Source organism: Canis lupus, chromosome 6 (genome assembly GCF_003254725.2).
Source record: "Canis lupus dingo isolate Sandy chromosome 6, ASM325472v2, whole genome shotgun sequence".
Lineage (NCBI taxonomy): Eukaryota > Metazoa > Chordata > Mammalia > Carnivora > Canidae > Canis > Canis lupus.
The window spans coordinates 19,061,229-19,085,466 of NC_064248.1; the positions used below are offsets into that span (position 1 = coordinate 19,061,229).

At 44.0% G+C, this 24,238-nt stretch overlaps 1 protein-coding gene across 2 annotated transcripts in view; it reads right to left on the reverse strand.

The window, feature by feature from the left end:
- IL21R (interleukin 21 receptor) overlaps positions 1 to 20,476 on the reverse strand; it is a 35,874-nt gene extending 15,398 nt beyond the window's left edge. Inside the window, exons 1-2 of one of the 2 annotated variants that reach the window (XM_025415657.3) lie at positions 20,204 to 20,343; positions 18,329 to 18,473 (exon numbers count right to left, since the gene is read on the reverse strand). The gene's annotated coding sequence lies outside the window, so the exon portion shown is untranslated. Of the gene's footprint in view, positions 1 to 18,328; positions 18,474 to 20,203 lie in introns of both variants that reach the window. The other variant, XM_025415658.3, reaches the window with a different exon arrangement.
- Positions 20,477 to 24,238: the final 3,762 nt, after the last annotated feature.

Sequence of the window (24,238 nt, forward strand, 5' to 3'; positions counted from 1 at the left end):
CAAGGTTAGCCCACAATGAAGACCCCATGAATACTAAGGTTAGCCCGATATCTGGCCCAGGTTAGTGAGCGCACTGGAAAGCATATGGGGAGCCCCGGCGGGACCCCGTGGAGGCGAGCCTGACTTCCTGATCTGGATGAGATGCAGGAGAGGCCTCTTTGGAGAAGACCACGGACCTACCGGGGAGGAACAGATGCTGGTGCCTTTGGCAAAGGTGTGACCCACCAGGGTGGCCACACCAGACTCTTGTTGGCACTTTGCCCACTGTACCCCAGTTCTGTGTCTGCTTGGGGGAGGTGCCACTTAGAGGGGGGGTATCCAACTCCCCAGGCCCAGGAGCCCCACCCTGGTTACAGACTGGCTCCTGGTTACAGGATTGGAACTGGAACTGGAGCCTAAGGGAATGACCCATGCAGGAATCAAGTCACAGGCATGGCTTCTCCCAGACACCGTCCCTGAGCCCACAGTGGGAAGACCCCCACAACATACACACACCTGGGTTCCCCCAGACCCTACTGTGGCCACACTGAGAGCTCCCTCTGAGTTCCCAAACAAGTCACCAAGGAAGCAGTGGTGAAGCACACCCAGAGTTCTGATCACCAGCTGTGTTGCTCTGGGCCCATCACTTCCCCTCTCTGAGCCCCGTGGAGATGGTAAACCCTGCTTCCCAGATTTTTGTGAGAGTTCAAGGAAGCATTTTGCAGAAAACCCTGAGCATAGCCCCTGACACATAAACACTCAACAAAGAGCTGTGATGGATAGAGAATTTAGAGCACCAGAAATAGAGGGGCCCCAGAATCATCTAGCCAAGAGGTCCCTAAATTTCTCACTTCCAAAATGTTGGCCATATTTGTAGATCATGGTGTACTATTATTTATTTAATGTTTTCTATAAATAAGCTCATTAAAAAAACCTACCTCTGGGGCAGCCTGGGTGGCTCACCAGTTTAGCGCAGCCTTTGGCCCAGGGCCTGATCCTGGAGACCCAGGATCGAGTCCCACATCGGGCTCCCTGCATGGAGCCTGCGTCTCCCTCTGCCTATGTCCCTCTCTCTCTCTCTCTCTCTCTCTCCTCTCTCTCTCTGTGTGTGTGTGTGTCTCTCATAAATAAATGAATAAAATCTTTAAAAAAAATAAAAAGATCTAACTCCACTCTCATTCCAAGCAATAGTATCTATACTGTGTATTTTTTTCCCAATACACCTTAAAATGAGTAACATCACTACTAAAATAATGTTGGGGCAAAAACCTTTTAAATTGACTTTAAGGAACACTGATCTTGCCTGGCCTCAGCCCTGGAGGAGCCCTGTTATCACACTTCGAGGATTCACTTCCTGTCACAAGAGGTGGGGTTCATATCTGCCCCTCACTGGCATGTCCACACCTCTGCCCCCAGCCCCAGTACAAGGCCTGGCATAGCTCTATCTGTGTCACTCCCCCGAAGCTCCATCTGGACCACAGGATAAAGCACCACCTCCCTTGCCCAGATTCAAAGCTCTCCACCCCTCCAAACTCCTCAGCTCTGCACAGATGACACGCAGGTGCCTGATGATAGAAGGGATGCAACTGCTACTTCTGTCTGCCTGGCACCTCTTCCTCTCTTATGAAGAGCTTCTCCAACTGGAGCTGTCCCTGTGTGGTCTGTGTGGAGAGGACTAGAACCTCAGTTCCACAGGTGGGCACCTGACTCAGCCTTGGCCAAGACAGCACCCCACCAGCCTGGCCACATGGAATGGATCAGGGATGGACTTCAACCCAAGCAAAGTGAGTGAGAGCAGTCTGGGGATTTTCCCTAAAACTCCAGTAAAGAGGGACTTTTTTGGCTGCCTGCTGGAAGCTAGTAGCCATCTTTGTCACCATTTAGGGAGAGCCTGCCTGAGATTTTCTCGAAAGTTGAAAAATACAGACCCAGAATCCCCATGGCATTATTCGAGGACCTGGATCCAGCCGTATCTGATGTCCACACCTGGACGTTTCATTTACATGAGCCAAAAACCAAAACTAAAACAAACACCCACTTTATTTTGCTCAACCATGTGAACTACGTTTCTGTTGCTTGCCATCAAAGATACCTGATACAGTGGAATGGAGCCAAGGGCCCAGAATTGGAAGCCAGAGTAACTTGGAGCAATAATAGCTTTTTTTTTTCTGGTATTTCCTCTCTCTGACATTGGTTATCACTTCTAAAATGGGGACAGTCCTGCCCACTGCACCTGTCAGTTATGAAGGGTCAGTGGAAAGCAGATGTGACAGTGCTCTGCGAACCGGAAAGTGCTATACGAGGGTGCTGGGTTCTTGCAGTTACTGGCCAGCTGCTCTGAATTACTCAGCATCCCCTTAGCACCTGAGGCCCTGTCATGCCTCTCTGCCTTTGCATGAGGCAAATTCTTGTGCTGAGTCTTCCCCTTGAACACCTTCCCCCCTCCCATCCCTCTTAATCAGTCTTCACAATCTCTTGCTCTACCCTTGCATCCATGAAGCCACGGTGGAATGTTCCAGAATTCCTGCCACTTACTGCCTTCAAGGTTTTTACTCATGCTATTATCTACTTGCTATTTATCGTTACCTTGCCTCCCAGGTTTGCTCCCATAAACATGTCTCAAAAGAAAAGATACAACCAACAGGGAACTAGTATGAAACAGAAAGACTGTGTACATCACAATGGTTAATTGTAGACTCGGGGCCAACCTGCCTCAGCTCAAATCCCGACACTGCCATTTCCAGGCTGTGTGACCTCAGGGAAATTTACTTAAACTTCCTGGGCCTCAGAGTCCCCTTCTGTAAAATGGACGTACTAGTAATAGTGCCCACCTCAGGGGGTCTTTGGGAAAAGTAAATTAGTCAGTATGTGTAAAGCACTGAGAACAGTGCCCAACATAATTGTAGATGTTATGTGTTTCTTAAACAAAAACGATTGGTTAACTTTAAAATGAAATAAAAGGCAACAGAAGACAATAATCGAATTTGAATAAGATGCTATCTCCCACATACAACTGGGAAGTTGGCAAATCCAGTTTGCCTTTCTTTAAAAGGGGGATTAAAGAGTATCAAGTGTTTAAGGCAAATGAATACCAAACTGAGATTCTCACTGGCATTAGAGGATTGAAAGAAGGTTGAAAAAGGTCGAACTCTTTCATTAGGGGGTGCAGAGATATTTAACACTGTCTAAAATAAGCCACTCAATTCAGGGAACAGCACCCTTGAATGGTAAAGACACCGAGCCGGAACTCCTCCCCGTCCCATTGCTCTCCCTGCCCTGAATCTGTCCCTTTGTGGGTCTTCACATTATGGCTGATTCCTGAGGGCAACAGCACTTTCTCCCCAGGTGCACACCAAACCACCAGATGTTTTTTCTGAGTGAAGGGCAGGGTAATTTTCCTAAGGGCCTACCTGCTATGGGACCTCCTGTGGCAGCACCTACCTCTACAATCTCCTACAGAGGAGTGAAGAGCACCTGGCTTAGAGTCTTCCTGGTCCCAGTTGTGTATCCCTGGGCAAGTTCCTAACACTTCTGGTTCTCTATGTTCTCATCTATATAATGGGGGTCATGATTCTTTGCTGCAGATTTGTTAGAAGCACCAAATACATCATTGTATGTAAAGCGCTCCAACACAGTCCTGGATGGAATGGAGCTGTCCAGAGGTATTTATCTGCCAGGCTCCGGTGCCAAGGAATGATCTTAGGTGTTGCGGTAGTTCAGACTAAAAGCCAAATTTCAGGAGATTCTTGGGAAGTGAAGAAGCTTGGAGCTCTGAAGTCAGATTAAAGTGGGTGATACGTAGAACATAAAGTACTTAACTCACAGCCAACAAAGAAATGCAAATTAAAACCACAATGACATGCCATTTTAATTTTACTCGATTGGCAAAAACTAAAAGTCTGACAATATCACATGTTGCTGAAGACATAATGTAATGGGAACTCTCATTCATGGCTGATGGAAATGTAAATTAGTGGTCTGGGAAATAGTTTGACATGGTCTAATAAATTTGAGCAGGTGTTTGTATTAAGACGTAGCCATTTTACTCCTACATACACTACTGATGAAACTCTGGCATGTATGTACAAGAAGCATACACAGCATTGATTTTAATAGTAAAAATTGGAAACAACCTAAATATCCATCAACAAGGGAATGGAAAGATCAATTGTGATGTAATCACTCAATGTGAAAATGAATCATAGTTTCACACAGCAAAGCAAATGACTCTCACAAACAAAATAGTGAAAATAAAATAAGAATACATGCATAGTAATACCATCTATGTCACACTTAACACTGTGTAAAACAGCTCTAGATATTGTTTAGGTGAACATACATGTGTCCTGGAAATACAGAGAAACTTAAAGGGATGATAAAAAATATCGAACTTTGAATAGAGTAGAAAAGGAGGGGATGTGTCAGGTGTTTCAACAGTTTGGTGAAACTGAGCAAAGCTACCATGGGTGTTGATTATATTATTCAAAATATAATAATATATATTTAAATATTTTTTATATGACCAAACTATTTCATAAGATTTTAAATGTCAATTAATCTTATGTTTGTAAAATAAAATGTGAAGGGGGATTTCCACCTCTGGCTATGGTGCAGTAGCTGGTATCAGACTGAAACCCCTACTAGTAGTTGAAAACTACTAAGTAGGGAAAAAAAAACAGAGGGTATGAGAGAGCAATAAAGTTAGATAGTACTTTAGAAGCCAAGGTTCCAGAGAAAAGAAAATGTACTGAAATTCTGCATGCAATTTCCCCTCAAATCATGTGTCAAGTCATTGCAAACGAGTCCCATACCAAGAAACCTAGCAGAAAGAATCTGGCAATGGGCTTAAAAACTAAAGAGATTTTGGTTGTTTCACAGCAGTGAGGGAAGAATCAGAGTTCAAGCCCTGGCAAGAAAAATAGGCCCTGTTATATACCCAGGTATTTAGGAAAGGATGTACCTTGGGAATAAGGAAAAATCAGAAACATTTTAGCCATAAATGCATCAAGATGATCTGCCTATTTGCTATATGTTTGCTAAAAGAAAATCAGAACCTATCTGGAAAAAGTTAGCTTCACCCGGGCTTCTATATTTTTCATGCACAATGTTGAGCATTCAATTAAATTGACAAGGCACACCAGAAAACAGAACCTAATGACCAAAAATCAAGAGTAAAATAGACACATGGGTGATTCAGAAAGTGGTGTTACGTAACATGATTTAAAAATACTCAGATGACTATGTTGAAGAATTCCACCAGAAGTATGGAATCTATTTAAAAGTAGAAACTCTAGGGATCCCTGGGTGGCGCAGCGGTTTGGCGCCTGCCTTTGGCCTAGGGCGCGATCCTGGAGACCCAGGATCGAATCCCACATCGGGCTCCCAGTGCATGGAGCCTGCTTCTCCCTCTGCCTGTGTCTCTGCCTCTCTCTCTCTCTCTCTCTCTGTGACTATCATAAATAAATAAAAATTAAAAAAAAAAAAAAAGTAGAAACTCTAAAACTAAAAAATTCAATAATCGAAATATGTAAGAAATGAATGGATTTAGCAATGGATTTGTAACATTAAAAGAGAGGATTGCTGAGCTGGAATAGAAAATACTCAGATTAAAGCATACAAAGGAAAAAAAATGTTTAAAAATGCAGAAAAGAGGGACACCTGGGTGGCTCAGTGATTGAGCACCTGCCTTCAGCTCAGGGTATGATCCTGGAGTGCCAGGATCGAGTCCCCCACCAGGGTCCCCACAGGGAACCTGCTTCTCCCTCTGCCTATATCTCTACCTTTCTCTGTGTGTCTCTCATAAATAAATAAATAAATAAATAAATAAATAAATAAATAAATAAATAAATAAATAAAATCTTATAAAAATATAAAGAAATACAAATACAGAAAAGATATATATATATATTTATATATATATATTAGGACATAGGGGAGAGAGATCAATTCAAAAGCAATAACAGAAGTATTGCTTAAGAATTTTTCAAAACCAGAAAAATATATTAATCCACAGATTTAAGAAGTCCTACAAACCTAAGAAAGACAAATACAACAAAAAGCAATGCACACACCTACACACATCATAGAAAAACTATTTTAAAAATTAAAGTAAGATTATACTTAAAAGCCAACTTAGAATTTTATATCCAGAAAAAATATCCCTCAAAAAATAAGGCAAACTCAATATGAAAACAGATCTACTAAAATTCCACAGTTAACATTATACACAGAAAGATTTTCCTTTAAGATCATAAACAAGACAAAGATGTCCACTCTTATTTTTATTAAACATTGTACTAGAGGTTCTAGCCAAGACAATTCATCAAGAAAAAGAAATAAAAGTCATCCTGATTGGAAAGGAAGAAGTAAAGCATTTCTGTTCGCAGATGATATGATCTTGTATATACATTCTAAAGAATCCACACCAAAAAGCCAAACTGAAACAAAACAAACAAACAAACAAACAAACAAAAACTATTAGGCCTAATAAGTGAGTTTAGCAAGGTTGTAGGGTGCAAGATGAATACGCAAAATCAATTGTATCTTTGTACAATAATGAACAGTCTGAATGTGTAATTAAGAAAGTAATTTCTTTTACCATAATATCAAAAAGAATAAAATAGAAATTTAACAAAAGTGTAAGACACACACACTGAAAATTACTAAACATTATTGAAAGAATGATAGAAGGCCCAAATAAATGGAAGCCTATCCCATGGGTTCATGGATTGGAAGACCCAATATTGTTGTCTTCCCCAAATGATCTACATATTCAAAGTAATCCCTATCAAAAGGCCAGCTGGCTCTTTTCCAGAAGTTAAAAAGCTGATCCTAAAATTCAAATGGAGATGTAAGAGGCCAGAATAGACAAGTATCTTGAAAAAGAAGAACAAACTTGAAGGACTCAGATTTCTCCATTTCAAAGCCTACTTCAAAGCTACACTAATCAACACAGTGTGATACTAACCTATGTATAGATCAATGGAATCAAATTCAAAGTCCAGGAAGAAACTTATACATTTATGTTAAATTGATATTTGATAAGAGTGCCAAGATAATTTGATGGAGGGGAGATTGTCTTTAAAACAAATGGTGCTGGGACAATTGGATATCCACATGAAACAGAATGGAATTGGACTCCTATCTCACACACAAAAGTTAACTCAAAATGGCTCAAAGACCTAGCTGTGAGAGGTAGAAATATTAAACTTTAAAAATAAAACACAGATCTAACTCTTTGTGACCTTACATCACACAGTAGATATCTTATATAGGACACCAAAAGCACAAGTACCAAAGAAAAATATAGATACACTGGATCTATTTCAAAATTTAAAACTTTTGTACACATCAAAAGACATTACCAAGAAAGTGAAAAGGCAATATACAGAATAAGTAAAAATATTTTAAATTGTATATTTGTAAGGGGTCTAGTATCAGAATATATGAAGAATTATTACAACTCAAGATCTAAAAGACAACCCAATTTTTAAATGTGCAAAATACTTGAATAGAAATTTCTCCAAAGAAGTTACACTAATGAATGACCAATGAACACATGGGAAGGTGCTATCATCATTACTCATAGAGAAATGCAGACAAAGATCACTTCAAACTTACTAGATGACTATTTTAAAAATGAAAAATTAAAAGTGGTTGAAAATGTAGAGTTCTGGAGTCCTTATATATTGCTGATTGGAATGTGAAATGGTGCATTTGCTATGGGAAATAGTTTTGCAGTTTCCCAAAAAGTTAATGCAGTATTATCACATGACCAAGCAATTTGATTCATAGGTATACAGTGAAAATAATTCAAAATATATGTCCATTAAAAAAGCACCTCTGCGTGTGAAAATTCATAACAGCATTAATCATAATAGCCCCAAACTGGAAGCAGCCCAATATCCACCAATTGAAAGGACAAAACATAGAGTATCCATAGAAAAGAATATTATTCAGCCATCAGATTAGTTTAAGTACTGATATATGCTTCAACACAGATGAATCTTAAAAATTTATGCTAAGGTAAAGAAGCCAGACACAAAATCTACATATTGTATGCCTCCATTTATATGAAAATGTTCTGCAGTTAACAGTGGTGATGGTTGCACAACTTTGTAAATATACTAAAAACCACTTAGCTTATACTTTTAAAAGGTGAATTGGATGGTATGTAAATTAGATCTTAATTATAATTTTTAAAGTAAAAGCAAAATAAGGATATTTTTCAAAAAGAAAAGAAAAGAGAAGAAAAAACCTGAGAGAATTTGTTACTAGACTACATCAAAAGATATATTAAAGTGAGTCTTTTGGGCAAAAGAAAAAGAACACCAGATGAGAAGCAAGGTAATATAGGAAGGAATAAAAAGCAATAGAGAATATTATAAATGTAAAATAATAATAATTGCTTAAAATAATAATAAGGATGATGTCTTATGAAATTTAAAGCATATGCAAAATTAAAATACCTTACCATGACACCCCAAAAGTAAAAAGGAATGAATAAAGTTAAAGGTCACTGTATTGTCTGGGAAATTATAAATATAAGGTAGACTCAATATAAGTCTACCAATATAGGATAGACTAAAAAAAAATTAAGTATGCACATTGTATGAGGTCCCTGGGTGGCTCAGCGGTTTAGTGCCTGCCTTCAGCCCAGGGCGTGATCCTGTAGTCCTGGGATCGAGTTCCACATCAGGCTCCCTGCATGGAGTCTGCTTCTCCCTCTGCCTATATCTCTGCTTCTCTCTCTCTCTCTCACTCTCTCTCTCTTTGTGTTTCTCATGAATAAATAAATAAAATCTTTTAAAAAAGTATCCATATTGTAATCTCAAGGAAAGCGCTAAAAGAATTAAAAAAGAAAATATAACAGATAGGAAACAGAATGATAATTTTTAAAATTTTACTCTTCAAAAAAGGAAACAAGAAAAAAGAAAGAAATAATAGACAAAAGGAAAACAAATAGTAAGATGGTAGACTTAACCTCAAACACATCAGTACTTTTGTCAAATGTAAGTGAACTAAACACTGGAATAAAAGACTTAGCTTTGTATCACCAAAACCTGACATTAAAAGAAAGTAAAATTAGAGATCAATCTTTCCCAGAAATATACAAAGATCCTAAACAAAATATTAACAAATCAAATGTAATAATATATACAAAAGTAGATAGACATCATTATCACATGAGGTTTATTTCAGGAATACAGGGTTAGGATGGCATTTGTAATCAGTAATCTATTTCATCACATTAACAAATTAAAAAAGAAACTTATATGATAATTTAATAGGTTCAGAAAACACATTTCATAAACTGTAACTCCCATTCACAATCTTTAAAACACTCTCAGAAAACCAGAAATAGAAGGAATCTTCTTTGATCTGATAAAAAGCACACACATACACACGCACACAATATGCACAATTAACATTATCCATAATGGTCAAATACTGAATGCTACAGCAACACTATTATCCTGAAGGCAGGAAAAAGACAAGAATGTCTTATACTGGAGGTCTTAGTCAATGCAATAAGGCAAGAAAAACAAATAAATTTATAAAGATTAGAAAATTATAAGGATTGGAATGATATAAGGATTGAGCACCTAGAAAATTCCAGAAACTTAACAAACTATTAGAATAATAATTGTTAAGCAAGGACGCTGAATACGAGACCAATATAAAAAGTCTATTGTATTTCTGAAGATCAACAAAATTGACAAACCCTCAGCTAGACTAAAAAAATAAGAGAAGATTCAAATAATCAAAGTCAGAAAAGAGAAGACACAACTGATGCCACAGAAATAAAGTGATTATAAAGAATAATTATACATCAACAAACTCAATAATGGAGAAGAAATGGATAAATCTCTAGAAACATATGACCTAACAACACTGATTTTGAAGAAATAGAAAATCTGAACATATTTATAGTGAGCAAATTGATTCGATAAGACCAGATGACTTCACTGGTGAATTCTACCAAATGTTTAAAGATGAATTAATGCCAATCCTCCTCAAACTCTTCTAGAAAAGCTGAAGATAAGAGAACATTTCCAAACTCATTTTATGAGGGCACCATTACCCTGATACCAAAACCAGACAACGAAAACTCCAAACCAATATTCCTGGTGAGTACTGATGCAAAAATCCTTGACAAGACACTAATAAACTGAATCCAACAGCACATTAAAATGATTATACACCATGACCAAGTGGGATTTGTCCCTGGGATACAAGGATGGTTCAGTATCCAAAAATATACCACATCAACAGACCAAAGACACACACACACACACACACACACAAACACACACACAAATCATGTGATCCTTTCAATGGATGCAGAAAAGGCACTTGACAAAATTCAACATCTTTTCATGATAAAGACATTTAGCAAACTAGAAATAGAAGGAAATCACCTCAACACAATAAAGATCATATATAAAAGCCTACAGCTAACCTCTTACTCATTGGTAAGAAACAGATAGCTTTTCCTTTAAGATCAGGAATGAAGCAAAAGTGCCCACTCCCACCACTTCTATCTAACATAGTACTATACATCCTAGTCATAGAAATTAGGCAATAAAAAAATTAGTAAAAGGCAGTCAAATTGGAAAGGAAGAAGTAATATTATCTCTGTTCAAAGCTGACATGATTTTATATAGAGAAAACCCTAAAGATTACATACACACACACACACACACAACTATTAGGCTAATAAACTCAGCAAAGTAGAATGATATAAAATCGACAAAATTAGTTGCATTTTTACATGTTAACAATGAACAATTCCAAAGGGAATTAAAATAATATCATTTATAATAGCATCACAAAGAATAAAATACTTAGGAATAAACTTAACCAAGGAAATGAAAGACTTACACTCTGAAAACTACAAAACATTGCTAAAAGAAATTAAAAGAAGGCACAAGTAAATGGAAAGACATCCCATGTTCATGAATTGGAACACTTAATATTATTAAGATGTAAAAAGCAATCTGCACATTCAATGTAGTCTCTGTCAGGATCTCAATGGCATTTTGTTTTTGCAGAAATAGGAGAAAACCATACTAAAATTCATATGGAATCTCAAAGGACTCTGAATAACCAAAGAAATCTTTGGCAATGAGAAACAAAGCTACAAGCCTCACATTTCCTAATTTCAAGACACATTATCCTGCTACAGTAATCACAGTAGGCATTGACATAAAGACAGACATATAGATATTGGCACAAAGACAGACAGAGTGGGTATTGGCATAAAAACAGGCATAGAGACCAATGGAACAAAATAGAGAGCCCAGTAATAAATCTTTGCATACTTGGTTAGTGAAGAAAGGACAGTCTCTTCAACAGATGGTGTTGGGACACCTGGATATGAACATGCAAAAAAGTGGGCATGGACTCTTACATCATACACAAAAATTAACTTAAAATGGATTCAAGATGTAAATATAAGACTTGAAACTATAAGACTTCTAGAAGAAAACATAAGGGAAAAGTTCAGAACATTGGGCTTGGCAATTCTTTCTTGGATATGACACCAAAAGCACAGATAATAAAGCAACCATCGACAGAGTTACATTAAGACCCTCTGCACAGCATAGGAACCAATCAATAGGGTAAAAGACAACCTACAAAATGATAGGAAATCTTTGCAAACCTATACTTTGCAAACCTATACTGAATATATTCAGTAGATATGAAGAACTCCTGCAATTCTGTAACAAAATGAAACAAATAGCAATAGAGTATAACAAAAAAAACAACAACAATAGAATGTAACAAATTCTTCAGTTGACTGAAGAATAGGTAAAGGAGAGCCCAGCTGTCCATGGACAAATGAGTAGATGAAGAAGATGTGATTTATATATATATGTATATTTCATTCCTTTTGATGGGTGAGTAATATTCCATGATGTGGATGGACTGGAGGGTATTAGGCTCAACAAAGTAAGTCAATCAGAAAGAAAATTATCATTATGATTTTACTCATATGTGGAATTTAAGAAACAAAACAGTTGAACATAGAGAAAGGGAAGGAAAAATAAAATAAGACAAAATCAGAGAGAGACAAACCACAAGAGGCTCTGAACTATAGGAAACAAACTGAGGGTTACTGGAACAGAGGTAGGTTGGGGGAGGGGTAATTGGGTGATGGGCATTAAGGAGAGCACTTGATAAAATGAGCACTGGGTGTTATATGCAACTGATAAATCACTAAACTCTACCCCTGAAACTAATAATATACTATGTGTTAATTAATTGATTAAATTAAAATTAAAATAAATAGATTAAAAATAGGTAAAGGTCTTGAAAGCGGCCAATAAGTATGTGAAAAGACACTCAACATCACTAATCATTAGGAAAATGCAAATCAAAACCACAATGAGCTATTACTTCACACCTATGAGGATAGATATTGTATTGGTGAGAATGTAGAAAAACTGTACCCACTATACACTATTTGTGGAATTACTAAATGGTGCAGACACAATAGGAGACAGTATAGAGCTTCCTCAAAAAAATGAAAAGAGGGCAGCCTGGGTGGCTCAGCAGTTTAACGCCGCCTTTGGCCCAGGGTGTGTTCCTGGAGACCCGGGATCGAGTCCCACATCGGGCTCCTGGCATGGAGCCTGCTTCTCCCTCTGCCTGTGTCTCTGTCCCTCTCTCTCTCCCTGTGTGTCTCATGGATAAATAAATAAAATCTTTAAACAAAAAAGTAAAAAGAGAACTACCATGTTATCCAGGGATGCTAGATGTTGGGTAGATATCCAAGAGAATTGAAAACAGGATCTCAAAGATATTTGCACACCAGTGTTCACTGCAGCATGTCACAACTGTCGAGATTGTAAGCAACCTACACTCACCAGCCGATGAATGAATAAAGAAAATCCGGCACATACATACAGTAGAATGTTATTTAGCCTTAAAAAGAAAGAATGCTACAACATGAATGAACTTCGAGGACTTTATGCTAAGTGAAATAAGCCAATCACTAAAAGACAAATGCTGTATGATTCCACTTACATGACATATCTGAAGTCATCAAACTCACAGAAACAGAAAGTAGAATGGTGGTTTTTCAGAGGATAGAGGGAGGGGGTAATGAGTTGTTCAATGGGTATGAAATTTCAGTTGTGAAAGTTTCAGAGATCGGCAGTACAACAACATGCACATGCTTAACAATACTGTACTGTTCTACATTGTCCTTAGGAAGCTTGTTAAGAGAAGAAAATACTATCTGCTAGTTTATGAAGTCCACAGCTCGAATGCTGTGCCTCGAACTCATGAGATTAGCAGATGAAGGGGTCTATAGACATTATAAAAGCAAAGGCTGGAAGACCCCAACTGGTAGTCAGTTGAGGTGAACTGGGTTTGGCAGCTATTTCTTCCTATATCTAGAACTTGAGCTTGAAAAGGTGTGTTAACAAAGTTAATAAACCGTGAAGAAAATCTGTTGTATTTCTATATACCAAGAACAAAGATGAAATTTTAAAAATTATACAATTTGTATTAGCATAAAAAATCAAATACTCTAAAGAACTCTAATGAAAGATGCACCTCTACACAGAAACCTACAAGATACCAGTAAGGTAAATGTTTAAAGAGACAAATAAATGGAGGAACATACATGTTCATGAATTAGAAAATTTCATATTTTAAAGATGTTTGTTCTCCCCAAATAGAACTAAAGTTTCAGTGAAATCTCAAGCTTCAAGCAAATTCCCAGCAGGATTTCCTTTGGTGGAAATTGACAAGCTAGTGTGAAGATTTATATAGAATTGCAAAGAACCGAGAAGAGTTTAGACAATCATGAAGAAGAATATGGTACTGTTGCAAGGAAAAATCAACTGGCCAATGGAAAAGAACAGAGGCCAGAAATAGACTCACGATTATAGTTACTTGATTTTCAACAAAGACACAACTGCAAAGTCATGAGGAAAGCATGATTTTTAAAAAATGACAGTAGGATAGTCATACAGGAAAAAAATAAATCTTGACCCTCCACTTCACATCACACATAAACTCCAGATATTTTGTAGACCTAGTGTCAGAAGTAAAACAATAAAACTTCTAGAAGAAAACAGAAGATAATCTTTTCACGACCTTAGGGCAGACAACACTTCCTAAACAGCGCACAGAAAGCTTGAGCTATAAAGAAAAAGACTGATAAATTGAACCTTATTAAAATTAAGAATATTTGTTCACCAAAGATTTCATTAAGAGGATGGAAAAGAAACTGAAATGAGAAGAGATTATATCTGTATCTCTATATCTATACCTGTATGTTTCTTTTATACAATTATATACAATTCTTATATTTTATATAGTTACATATAATGTAATACATGTAATATATATAAAATTATAAAATAGATGCTATTTTAAAAAATATTTTATTTATTATTTATTCATGAGAGACACAGAGAGACACAGGCAGAAGGAGAAGCAGGCTCTCTGCGGGGAGCCCAATGTGGGACTTGATCCCAGGACCCTGGGATCACGCCCTGGGCCGAAGGCAGATGCTCAACCACTGAGCCATCCAGGTGCCCCTAAAATATGTTATGCATGTAATTCATATATATATGTAAGATATAGATATCCAGCATGTATAAAGAACTCCTACAAAACAACAATAAACAACACAATACTCAATTTTGAAAAAAAGGTCAAAAGGCTTATTTATTAAAGAGACATTTCACCAAAGACATCCAAATGGCCAATAAGGATAGTAAAAGGTGCTTAAAACCATGACTCATCAAGAAAAATGCAAATTTACATCTCTGTGTGATACCACAACACATCACCCCAGAAAGGCTAAGAGGAAAAAGACAATTCTGTGCTCATAAAGGACACAGAGTAATCCAAACTCTCCATCCCTGCTCAGTGTTCTGGTGTGTGTGCCATTTGGTAAAACCACTTTGGAACAATTCTGCTGAAGAGAATCCCACCTCCAGGCTGCGCATCAAAAAGAAACACAAACATCTGTACACAATCAGATGTGCGCCGGGGCATTCAGGGCATCATTGTTTACAACCACCCCAAACTGGAAAGAACCCAAGCTTTGGTCACCCTGGGTCTTCTTTCCCTCACTGATGATTCAGGAACAGATTGCTGAGTGTGTGGCGGGTCAGCCGGCACCTCCAGTGGGGCTGGGGCTGGGGCTGGGGCGGGGACTGGGGCTTGAAAGTGAAAGGTAAGGGAGGAGTGCGGTAAGAGCAAAATGGCCCGTTTCCCATAGGGACCCAAAAGAAATGAGGTGGGTGAAGAGGGACTCCCCAGCCGTGCCAGAAACAAGAGCCAACAGGTCGCCAGAAGGGGAAGTGTCAAGACTGAGGGACTTCCCGAAAGGGAACACAGGAGAAGGGGCTCCCAGTTCATCCCTGGTCTTTAAGGACTTCTGTCCACCTGCCCTCCTGCCGGCCTCTCCCCAGCGTCCAGCTGGGCCACCTCTGCCCAGTCTGTGCTGCAGCTGTGGCTTCCCGTGGCCCCCCAGAAAAGACCCCAAAGTCCTTGCCCGGTATTCAAGACATTTCAGGATCTGCTCCCCAGCACTCCCTCTGGCCCCTGGTACCCATCGTGGGCTCCAGGTAGACCAGGTTCCCGACAGCTTCCCCAGCGTCCCCCGTTCACCCCGCTTCCACACCTTAGCACGTGCTCTTTCAGCCACCAGAAGTCGCCACGGTCCGTGGCAGCCTGTCAGCCTCCCACTCGTGAATTAGAAAAATTCAGGTTTGAAATCCAGTTCAAATGTGGCCTCCTCTGTCAATCTTCAAACCTCTCCAAAGCGCATGAGTCACTCTTTCCTCCGGGGTCCATCCCTCCACCAGAGCACACACTGCTCAGGGTGCTTTCAGTGACATTTTGAGCAACAGTCCGGCGGGGACCGTGTGTGTCTTGGTTACCGCTGAATCGCCAGCGGTTATAACCAGTGCCTGACACCCAGAGGATGCTCACCACCTTTTAAAAAAAAATTTTTTTTTTGATGCTCATCACTTTTGTTCCATGATAAAAATAAAAGGGAATACATTCTATCATAATGGGCTTTGAAGCCTACCCCCAACGTTAAAACCCACATGGACTATACACCCTAAAATTAAATGTTATTCTTTTTGACTCCTCTTTATGAAATTTGGTGAATTGAGGATCTCAATGTGCCTGACAAGGATTAAAAGCTCCAGCACTCTAAATTCACTCCAAATTCCCCCCACCCCCACCCCAGGGCCTTTGCACATGCCATTCCCTCTGTCCAGCACAGTTTTTCTCCTGCTTCTTTGCTTCCTCATCCTCCGGTTTTAACTTTTATGTCACCCCTTCAAAGGGGCCATTGTCACCGTCTCATATGGGTGTCCCCTGCTGTTCTCTGGCCCACACATCTCTTTGTTTCCTTCCTCATGGGTGTAATATTAGAATTAGTTTAGTAAGTGTTTCTGTTTTTGGGTTTATGACCTGTCTCCGTCATGGAGCATAAGCTCCCAGAAGCTGGGAAATTCTCCGTTTTGTTTACAAAAGAAAGTATCTCTAGCACGTGGAGTGGGGTCTGGAGCACAGCAGGTGCTCAACAAGTAGCTGGGGCAATGGCGAATGAACGAACAAGGTGAAGAATTGCTGTGTCCAGTCATACAAAGAGCAGACCCGCAGGCAGCCCCCCGAGAGATCTCAGTTTCCCCATCAGCTCCATCACAGCCCCCAGGAACTTCCTTCCACCCCAAGCAACACCCTTGGCTCCCAGGCTCTGAGCAGTCATGACTCCTGTCATCAGATTAGCAACAAAGAACTTTCAGAGAGGGACAGTGGGCTGCCCAGGGCCACACAGAAACTTCTCAGCCAAGCAGAGCTCTCGGGCTGGGGGACAACCAGCCTGGCAGCCCTAGATCAGAAAGGAGCCTCTGCCGGTAACCCTTAGAGGACCCTTAGGCATATCTCTTCCTTTGTTTGGAGCTCAGTCTTCCTCGCCTATAGAATGCGGTGATGCCCTGGCCGGGCTGAGGGAGTGTGAGGCAGGCACATCGTGGGTGTATGGGGAACATGAGTTGCTTTTTACAAGTGGTTTTTTTTTTTCCTGCCAGTGGCAAGGGGTAGGTTGTGGGTGTCTGCGCCCAGGTGTGCCAGGACCTTGGGGTCACAGCTTAGTCAGTAGGAGCTGAACACGAGAGCAAGGTCCTATCCCAACCTCAGCCGGTGACACCTGTCTGTGTCTCCCTCCCAGGCGGGCTGGGATCCTCGCCCACGAAGCCTGTCCTAGCCCCGAACAGGCTTTCCCTATGACACTTCTCTCAGCCTGAGCAACCTCTCCAAGCGGAGAAGCATGCTCCATTCCCGGCAACGGCTCCCTGCCTGTGCCTTCTCTATCTGCCCTGCGATCTCCACCGTGCTGGGCAATCTCGTCCAGCCTGTGTCACCCCTCTCAGCTCCTATAGCCACCCCTCCCTCCTGCCCCCTTTCCTCCAGACCAGGACAGGCTGGGTGGAAGGCAGAGAAAGAACGGATACTTGCAGCTGCCAGGCAAGTGGCTGGGACAGGGCTGGTGGCCGGCCCTCTAACTGCCCCCCACCCTGCGCAGCAGGACCCCACCAGCCTGCCTTCACCCTGGCCAAAGTATGCTGAGTGTTATGGATTGTACTGGAGAAGCTCTGCAGGTCCTGGTCCCCATCTACATCCTTAAACCTTCTCGGCATTTGAGAAAGAGAAGCCCAGAGGGGCCCAACACCCTGCCTATGGTCACCCAGTGAGGAAGGACCAGAGCCTGAGCAGGGAGCCAGGTTGGTGTCCTTGCCCCACCTCTCTGGGGAACCACTCAGGTGGCCAGACCCTTCCTGGGGGCTGTGGGGACCAGCAGGTTGGGCACTGGAGGGTATCAGTGGGGCCCCTGCCTGCAGCCTGGGGAATATTCTCAGGATGTTTCAGAAGTTCCAAGTTTACTCAGATCTTGCATATGAGCTGTCGTAAAAAGTCCCTTTGGCCCTGCGCCAGGGCAAGGAGTGGAGGCGGGGGCACCTGTGAGCCGGAGGGTGGGGTGAGGTCCCGCTCTGCTCCCTCTGGCCCCTCCCGCACATTTCAGGGTGCACTAAAGGGCAAAGTCTGGAGAGGCGGGTGGGCGAGGAAGGGGCTGTGAGAGCAGAAGACCCTCCTCCCTGGGGTGTTTCTTCCTCCTGTCCTCACGGCTGCCTCCAGCTCAGGCCCCTTCCCCTCCTCCCTGCGCCATCCGCGCCCCCTGAATCCCCAGGACCTGGGACAGTGCCTGCTGCACAGCACATGCTCAAAGACACACCTGGAGAATAAAGCCTTGAAATGGATGTTACAGATGGGGAAAGGGAGGTTGAGGGGGGGCCACGTGGCTTACCCCAGGTCACGCAGGTACCACGGGGTGCAGCTGGGTGTCTGCTCCGTCCTGGCTGATGCCAAAGCCCCGTACCCCCCACGCGGCACAGGGGCCTCCCAGCCGTCCCTCCGGCCTGCGGGGACTCCGAAGGCACTGGCTCTCCTCCCTGGAATCACAGTTGCCCTCTTCCTTTTATCCATTTATTTATTAGGCTCCAGGGACAGAAGTGGGGCCTCCCAAAGCCTCTGATGTCCCACCTCTTCCACCGGCCTCCCCCCACCCCACTGCCCACGAGCCTTTTAGGTCTCCAGCCCTCAGCCCTCGCTGGGCAGGTGGGGAGGCCAGGGCTCAGCCTCCGTCTCGTTCACCCCACCTCTCCCGGCCCTGGAGTTCATTCTCCTCCTAACACTAGTTTGGTTTAGCTTCCTCCCCTGTGGGGCTGTCTGCTGAGGATCCAGACACCCTGTCAGGTGTGGAGTGCGCCAGACCAGAGCTTCCGCTGAGCTCACCAAAGGGAGCAGGTAATCCGGGGAGCAGGTAACCTGGGAGCAGGTAACTACGGCCACAGGTGACCTGGGATCCTCAACCATCTTGTCTGTGAAATGGGCTGAATGAGGCTCCCGGCCTCACCTGTGACATTGTGGGAGACCCTCGGGTGCCAACAGCGGGCTGAGCCCTGGCGCTGGGAGGACCAGCACGACAGAGGCCGAGGGAGGGAGGACCTCAGGTTCTCCCTGCACCCTCTTCCACTCTTGGAACTCCAGCCCTTCTCTGCCGTAGGCTCCCAGGTTCCTCACAGTTACGAGCCGCCTTCCTGGGCAGGTCTCCAGCCCGCAGTTTTCATATTTTTCCTCCCTCCAATCCTCACAACTAGTCCCACGAGGATGGAACTGCCTTCATCCCCATTTTACAGAGGAGAAAACAGACTCCACGAGGCTGGACGCAGCACAGAGACACGCTCACGCTCACCCAGCTAGGGAGTCGCATGGCTGGCTTTTGAACCCGCCAGGTTTTCCCCACTTCACCATGTGCTTCTAAAACCCCCACGCTTTCCCCCAGGGGAAGGCAGGTGTCCTTCCAGGAGCAGCCCCTGACGTTTTAATGCCGCCTGCCCTGGATCCGCTGCTCCGGCTCCAAGTCCGGTGTCCCCACCGGAGGCCTTCAGTCACCTGGCTGCTTGGCCAGGAAAGTGCCTGCTCCTCCCCCCTTTCTGTGTGTCAAAATTCAACCCATGCTTCCAGGCTCAGCCTTCCCCAGTCCCCTCGCTCCCCTCGCCTCCAGGGGGCCCATGCCCTGGGCTTTCGTGAGGAGACAGTGTGGAGGACAGGACCAGCCTCGAGTCACCTGCCCACCCTGCTACACACTGGTGAGTCACCTTGGGAAAATCACTCTACCTCTCAGAGCCAGCCCCCATTCTTTCTCTGTGAAATGGGTACAGCAAGCCGTTTTGAGGGGTTAGATGACCTAGAGAAGCTAAAACACGGAACCTGGCACAAAATCTCTTCCCCTCCTCCTCCAAAATAGCCCCCCTGGAAGTGCCACACCATCACATGGTGTCGCCCGTGCCCACTCTGCCCTGTTCAGGAGTCCAGAACCACAGTGACTAAGGTGTTGGGCTTGGGCTGGGCTTTCTTTCCCCAACCCTTGCCTTTTGGAGGCTGGTTTGCACAGCCAGCTCCTGGGGTCATCTCAGCCATGCCCCTGCCTCCCGGCTTCCGGCAGACCCGCAGAGAGACAGTGTGGTCATCCTGAGCTGCGCTGAACAGGAGACTCCAGCCCCAACTCTGCTGCTCTCACGGTCTCAGCTATGACGAGGGCGCGAAACCCCTCGATGTCCTCCCACTCTGGCAAAGAAGGTGCCAGGCTCCCTCGGAGAAGAGTGTCTGGAGCCGTTACCTGCTGTTCCAGCTTCTCCCTCAGAAATCCATTCTGTTTGCTCCGGGCAATCCAGTGGGCTCCCAGGGGGTGGTAGCGAGGCTCAGCTTGGCGTGGGGAGCAGGAGTTAGAGGGAACAGGCAGGGCTAGGGGGTGGGGATCCACAGCCTGCCCCGAGTCACCAGCCAGACAAGCAGACAACCTGTCAGCCCGATGGATGGCAGCCGGGCTCCCAGCAGGCGGAACACAGAGGGAGCCAGCTGTGGGGCACAGGCAACGGACGGTCACATCCCAGAGAGGTCACCCACGGACAGAAGGTAGGGACTGGGGTGGGGACCAATCGGCTGCACCAGGGAGGGGACACACAGCAGACAAGACAGAGGAAATCAAGCAGAGAGGCAGGTGGCCAGCCAGGCAGACGCGCAGAGAGACAGGCAGGCAGGCAGGCAGGCAGACAGCCAGACAGACAGACAGCTGTGCAGCTGTCAGGCACACTCAGGAAGAAGCAGGCAAACAGTCAGACCGGAGCCCGCGGGTCACTCGGCACAGTGTGGCTGCCACCCAGGCCCCTCAGGCCGCGTGTGCCTGGTGGGGAGGAAGAGGAGGATGTGGTGAGCAGCTCCCCACAGGCCCCACCCACAGGGCTGCCGGCCCCTCCCCTGAGGAGTGAGAAAGAGGTGGGAGGGGGCCGGGCCGCCGCAGAGCCCTCCGATCACCAAAGGTCACCTGCTAGAAAGACATTTGGGGCCATCAGGGTGAGATCAGCCTCTTGTGGATGGCTGACATCATCCCCCCAGGCCTGGTGGCTGTGACCTTGGAGGCTGGCAGGGCTCACAGATGTGGACAGCAAGGCTCTGAGGGGTCCAGGGGTGGTGTGAGTGACCCATGGGGCCCGGTGGTCCTGAGAGGCCAACTCTCAGTTCAGAGAGAAGACCAAGGGCCCAGGGCCAGAGACTCGCCAGGGTCCCACGCTTCCCTCACGCACACTGCCTGCCTGGCCCAGGAGGGGTCTGAGTTCGGAATCCTCTCCCAGACTCCTCTGACCCTGCTCCCTTTGAATCTAGCTTCCTGCTCCACCACTGCAGGGAGCAGGACCCTGTCTCCACACCCTTGAGAAGACAGTCCCTTGGGCAGGTGACAACACCTCTCTGAATGCCTCATTTTGCCCGTCAAGTGGGCCGCCTGGCCAACCAAGAGAGGGTGGCCACCATTATGAACACATGGGAACTCAGGAAAAAAATAGAGAAAAGAAATTTTCAAGAGAGTTTCCATCTTGCTGATGAGCCAGAGGGATCCCGTGAAAGGGTCAGCTGTCTCTCTCTCTCTCACAGATGTTTGAGAAATCAGGAGAGAGAACTCAGCAACCTCATGCCCAGCAGCCTCAGAGGGAGGGCAAGAGAAGTTAACTACCATCACTACTGTCACTATTTTTTTTTTAAGATTATTTATTTATTTATTCATGACAGAGAGAGAGAGAGAAAGAGGCAGAGATACGCAGAGGGAGAAGCAGCCTCCATGCAGGGAGCCTGACGTGGGACTCGATCCCAGGTCCCCAGGACCACACCCTGGGCTGAAGGCAGCACCAAACTGTTGGGCCACCGGAGCTGCCCACTATCTTGCATTTTTAAAGCACCCACATGATCTCATTTTATCCCACAGACCTCATGAGGCAAACACGACTATTCGCATTTTATAAATGGAGAAAACCAGGCTCTGAGAAGTGAAATGTCACGCAAGCTAAGAAGTGTCTTGGTGGGGATTTGAATCTGGGTGTATCTAATTCCTAAGTCTGCACCAGGTTGTGAAAATGGGCCCAAACCAGGACAAAATGTAACCAGCTTAGATGGGGGCTACTTTGTGGTGTCGGGATGACACGGGTTGGTTCAAACGCGCATGCCATCTCTTCCCAGCTGACTCATTTTTGGGAAACAATTTGCAGTGAACCCACATGACCGCTCCAAAGAAAAAGAGAAAGCATCTTGCTATTTATTTCTTCTATTTTTTTTTTTCTTTTTCTAGCTGTTTTTGAGGAACTTGGTACAAATTCCCCTGTGGTTGATTTGAAGGATGTTTGCCCTATAGAAATTCTCTTCCCCACGGCTGAAATATCTCATGTTCTCTGGAGAACCAATGTTGGGAGGAAGCCAGTTTTTGTTTTTCTTTTCTTTCTCTTGATCTTCAGGGTGAGTTTTATGGTACCATGCATCAGTACTCTGAGCGGTTGAAAGATCAAGAAAAGGAACAGTACAAAGGAGCCTAATATTTGCTGAGAGTTTGCTCTGTGCCAGCCAGCATTGTTTTCTTTTTATATTTTTCTTTTTATTTTTTTAAAGTGATCTCTATACCCAACATGGAGCTCAAATAGGCAACCCTGAGATCAAGAGCCACACGCTCCACCAACTGAGCCAGCCCTTGTGCCAGGGTTTTTAAGGACTTTAAAGATGCGTCATCTCACTTAAAACTCATCATTGGGGTACCTGGATGGTGCAGTCAGTTAAGCATCTGACTTTTGGTTTCAGCTCAAGGTCATGAGATTGAGTCCCAAGTCCTGCACTGAGTGTGGTGTCTGCTTGAGATTCTCTCTCTCTCTCTCTCTCTCCCTCTGCCCCTCCCCCCACTCACTCCCTCTCTCTTTCTCTAAAATAATAAATAAATAAATCTTTTTTTAAAAATATCTCATCATCGTCATCATCCCTATTTTACAGAGAAGGAAATTGAGGCTCAGGGAGGGCAAATGACTTGTCCAATGTCACACAGCTAGTGAGTGACAGAGCTGGGATTTGAACTCAAGACTTCAGAGCATATATTTTGATCTGCTCACTACACTGCTTCCGGACGTATGTTAACCCGAGGGTATTTGATCCCTCCTGCCTCCCTCTTATGTGCCTGCTGGCCTCCCTGCCCTTATCTCCACCCACCCACTCACCCACCTACCCACTCATCCACCTTTCTATCCACTTGCCCAGCCAGCCAGCCATTCCTCCCTCCCTGCCTTCTGCCCACCAGTACTGAGCAAGCCCTTGGCTCTGTACTGGGGGTACCCCTCAGAAATATACACTAGCCACAGCCCTCATGCAGCCTGTATTCTAATGGAGAGAGACAGATGAAAAGAACTAATAACAAACAAAATGCAAATTGTACTAAGTGTCATAGAAAACTGGTCAAGATAGGAACATGTAGGGGCATGCTGGATGACAGGCCGGACCCAGCCACAGTGGAAACATTTTAGGCAGAAGGCACTGCAAATACAAAGATGCTGAGGGATGCAGCTGGCTCTGGGAACTTGACAACAGTGCTGTAGAATGGAGTGAGCAAGCAAAAGAATACAAGGAGGTGGGCCAGAAGTCACATCGTGCACATGGCATGGAACCGCCAGGACAGCAAGGAAGGTAGATTTGGTTCCAAGGGATATTGGAAGTCACCTAAGGTTTCCATCAGAGATGTGGCTTAATACAATTTACGTTTTCAAAAGAGTGCTCAGGCCATGACTTAGGAAGTGGATGGGGTGTACCAGGGGCCACTTAACCCCTTCTGTTTAAAAAGTAGATGCTTGGGGACGCCTGGGTGGCTCAGTGGTTGAGTGTGCCTGCCTTTGGCTCAGGGACTGATCCCGGGGTCCTGGGATCGAGTCCTTCATCAGGCTTCCCCCACAGGGAGCCTCCTTCTCCCTCTGCCTATGTCTCTGCCTCTCTCTGTGTCTCTCATGAATAAATAAAATCTTAAAAAAAAAAAAAAAGTAGATGCTTTTGGAGGTAGAAATTGAACATCTGTCATGCCCAGGGAGGTGACCATGAACCCCCTCAGAAACTGATCCATGTCGAGGGAAGGGTCCCTTGAAGGGGCCCTTAGGGTCTGTGCACATCTCACAAGTTTATCCCCCAAGGTCCCGGAAGGAAGATGCAATAGGATCTCTCAACACCCTCCCCCTCAGCCCCCACTATTCAGAGCTGGTCAATGGAGAGGAAGTGGTTAAATTTGCATTTCAACCAAAGACCTACTGGGGAAAAAAATAATTGAGACAACCCCTCCTTCAGCTCATTTCCTCTTTTTTATTCT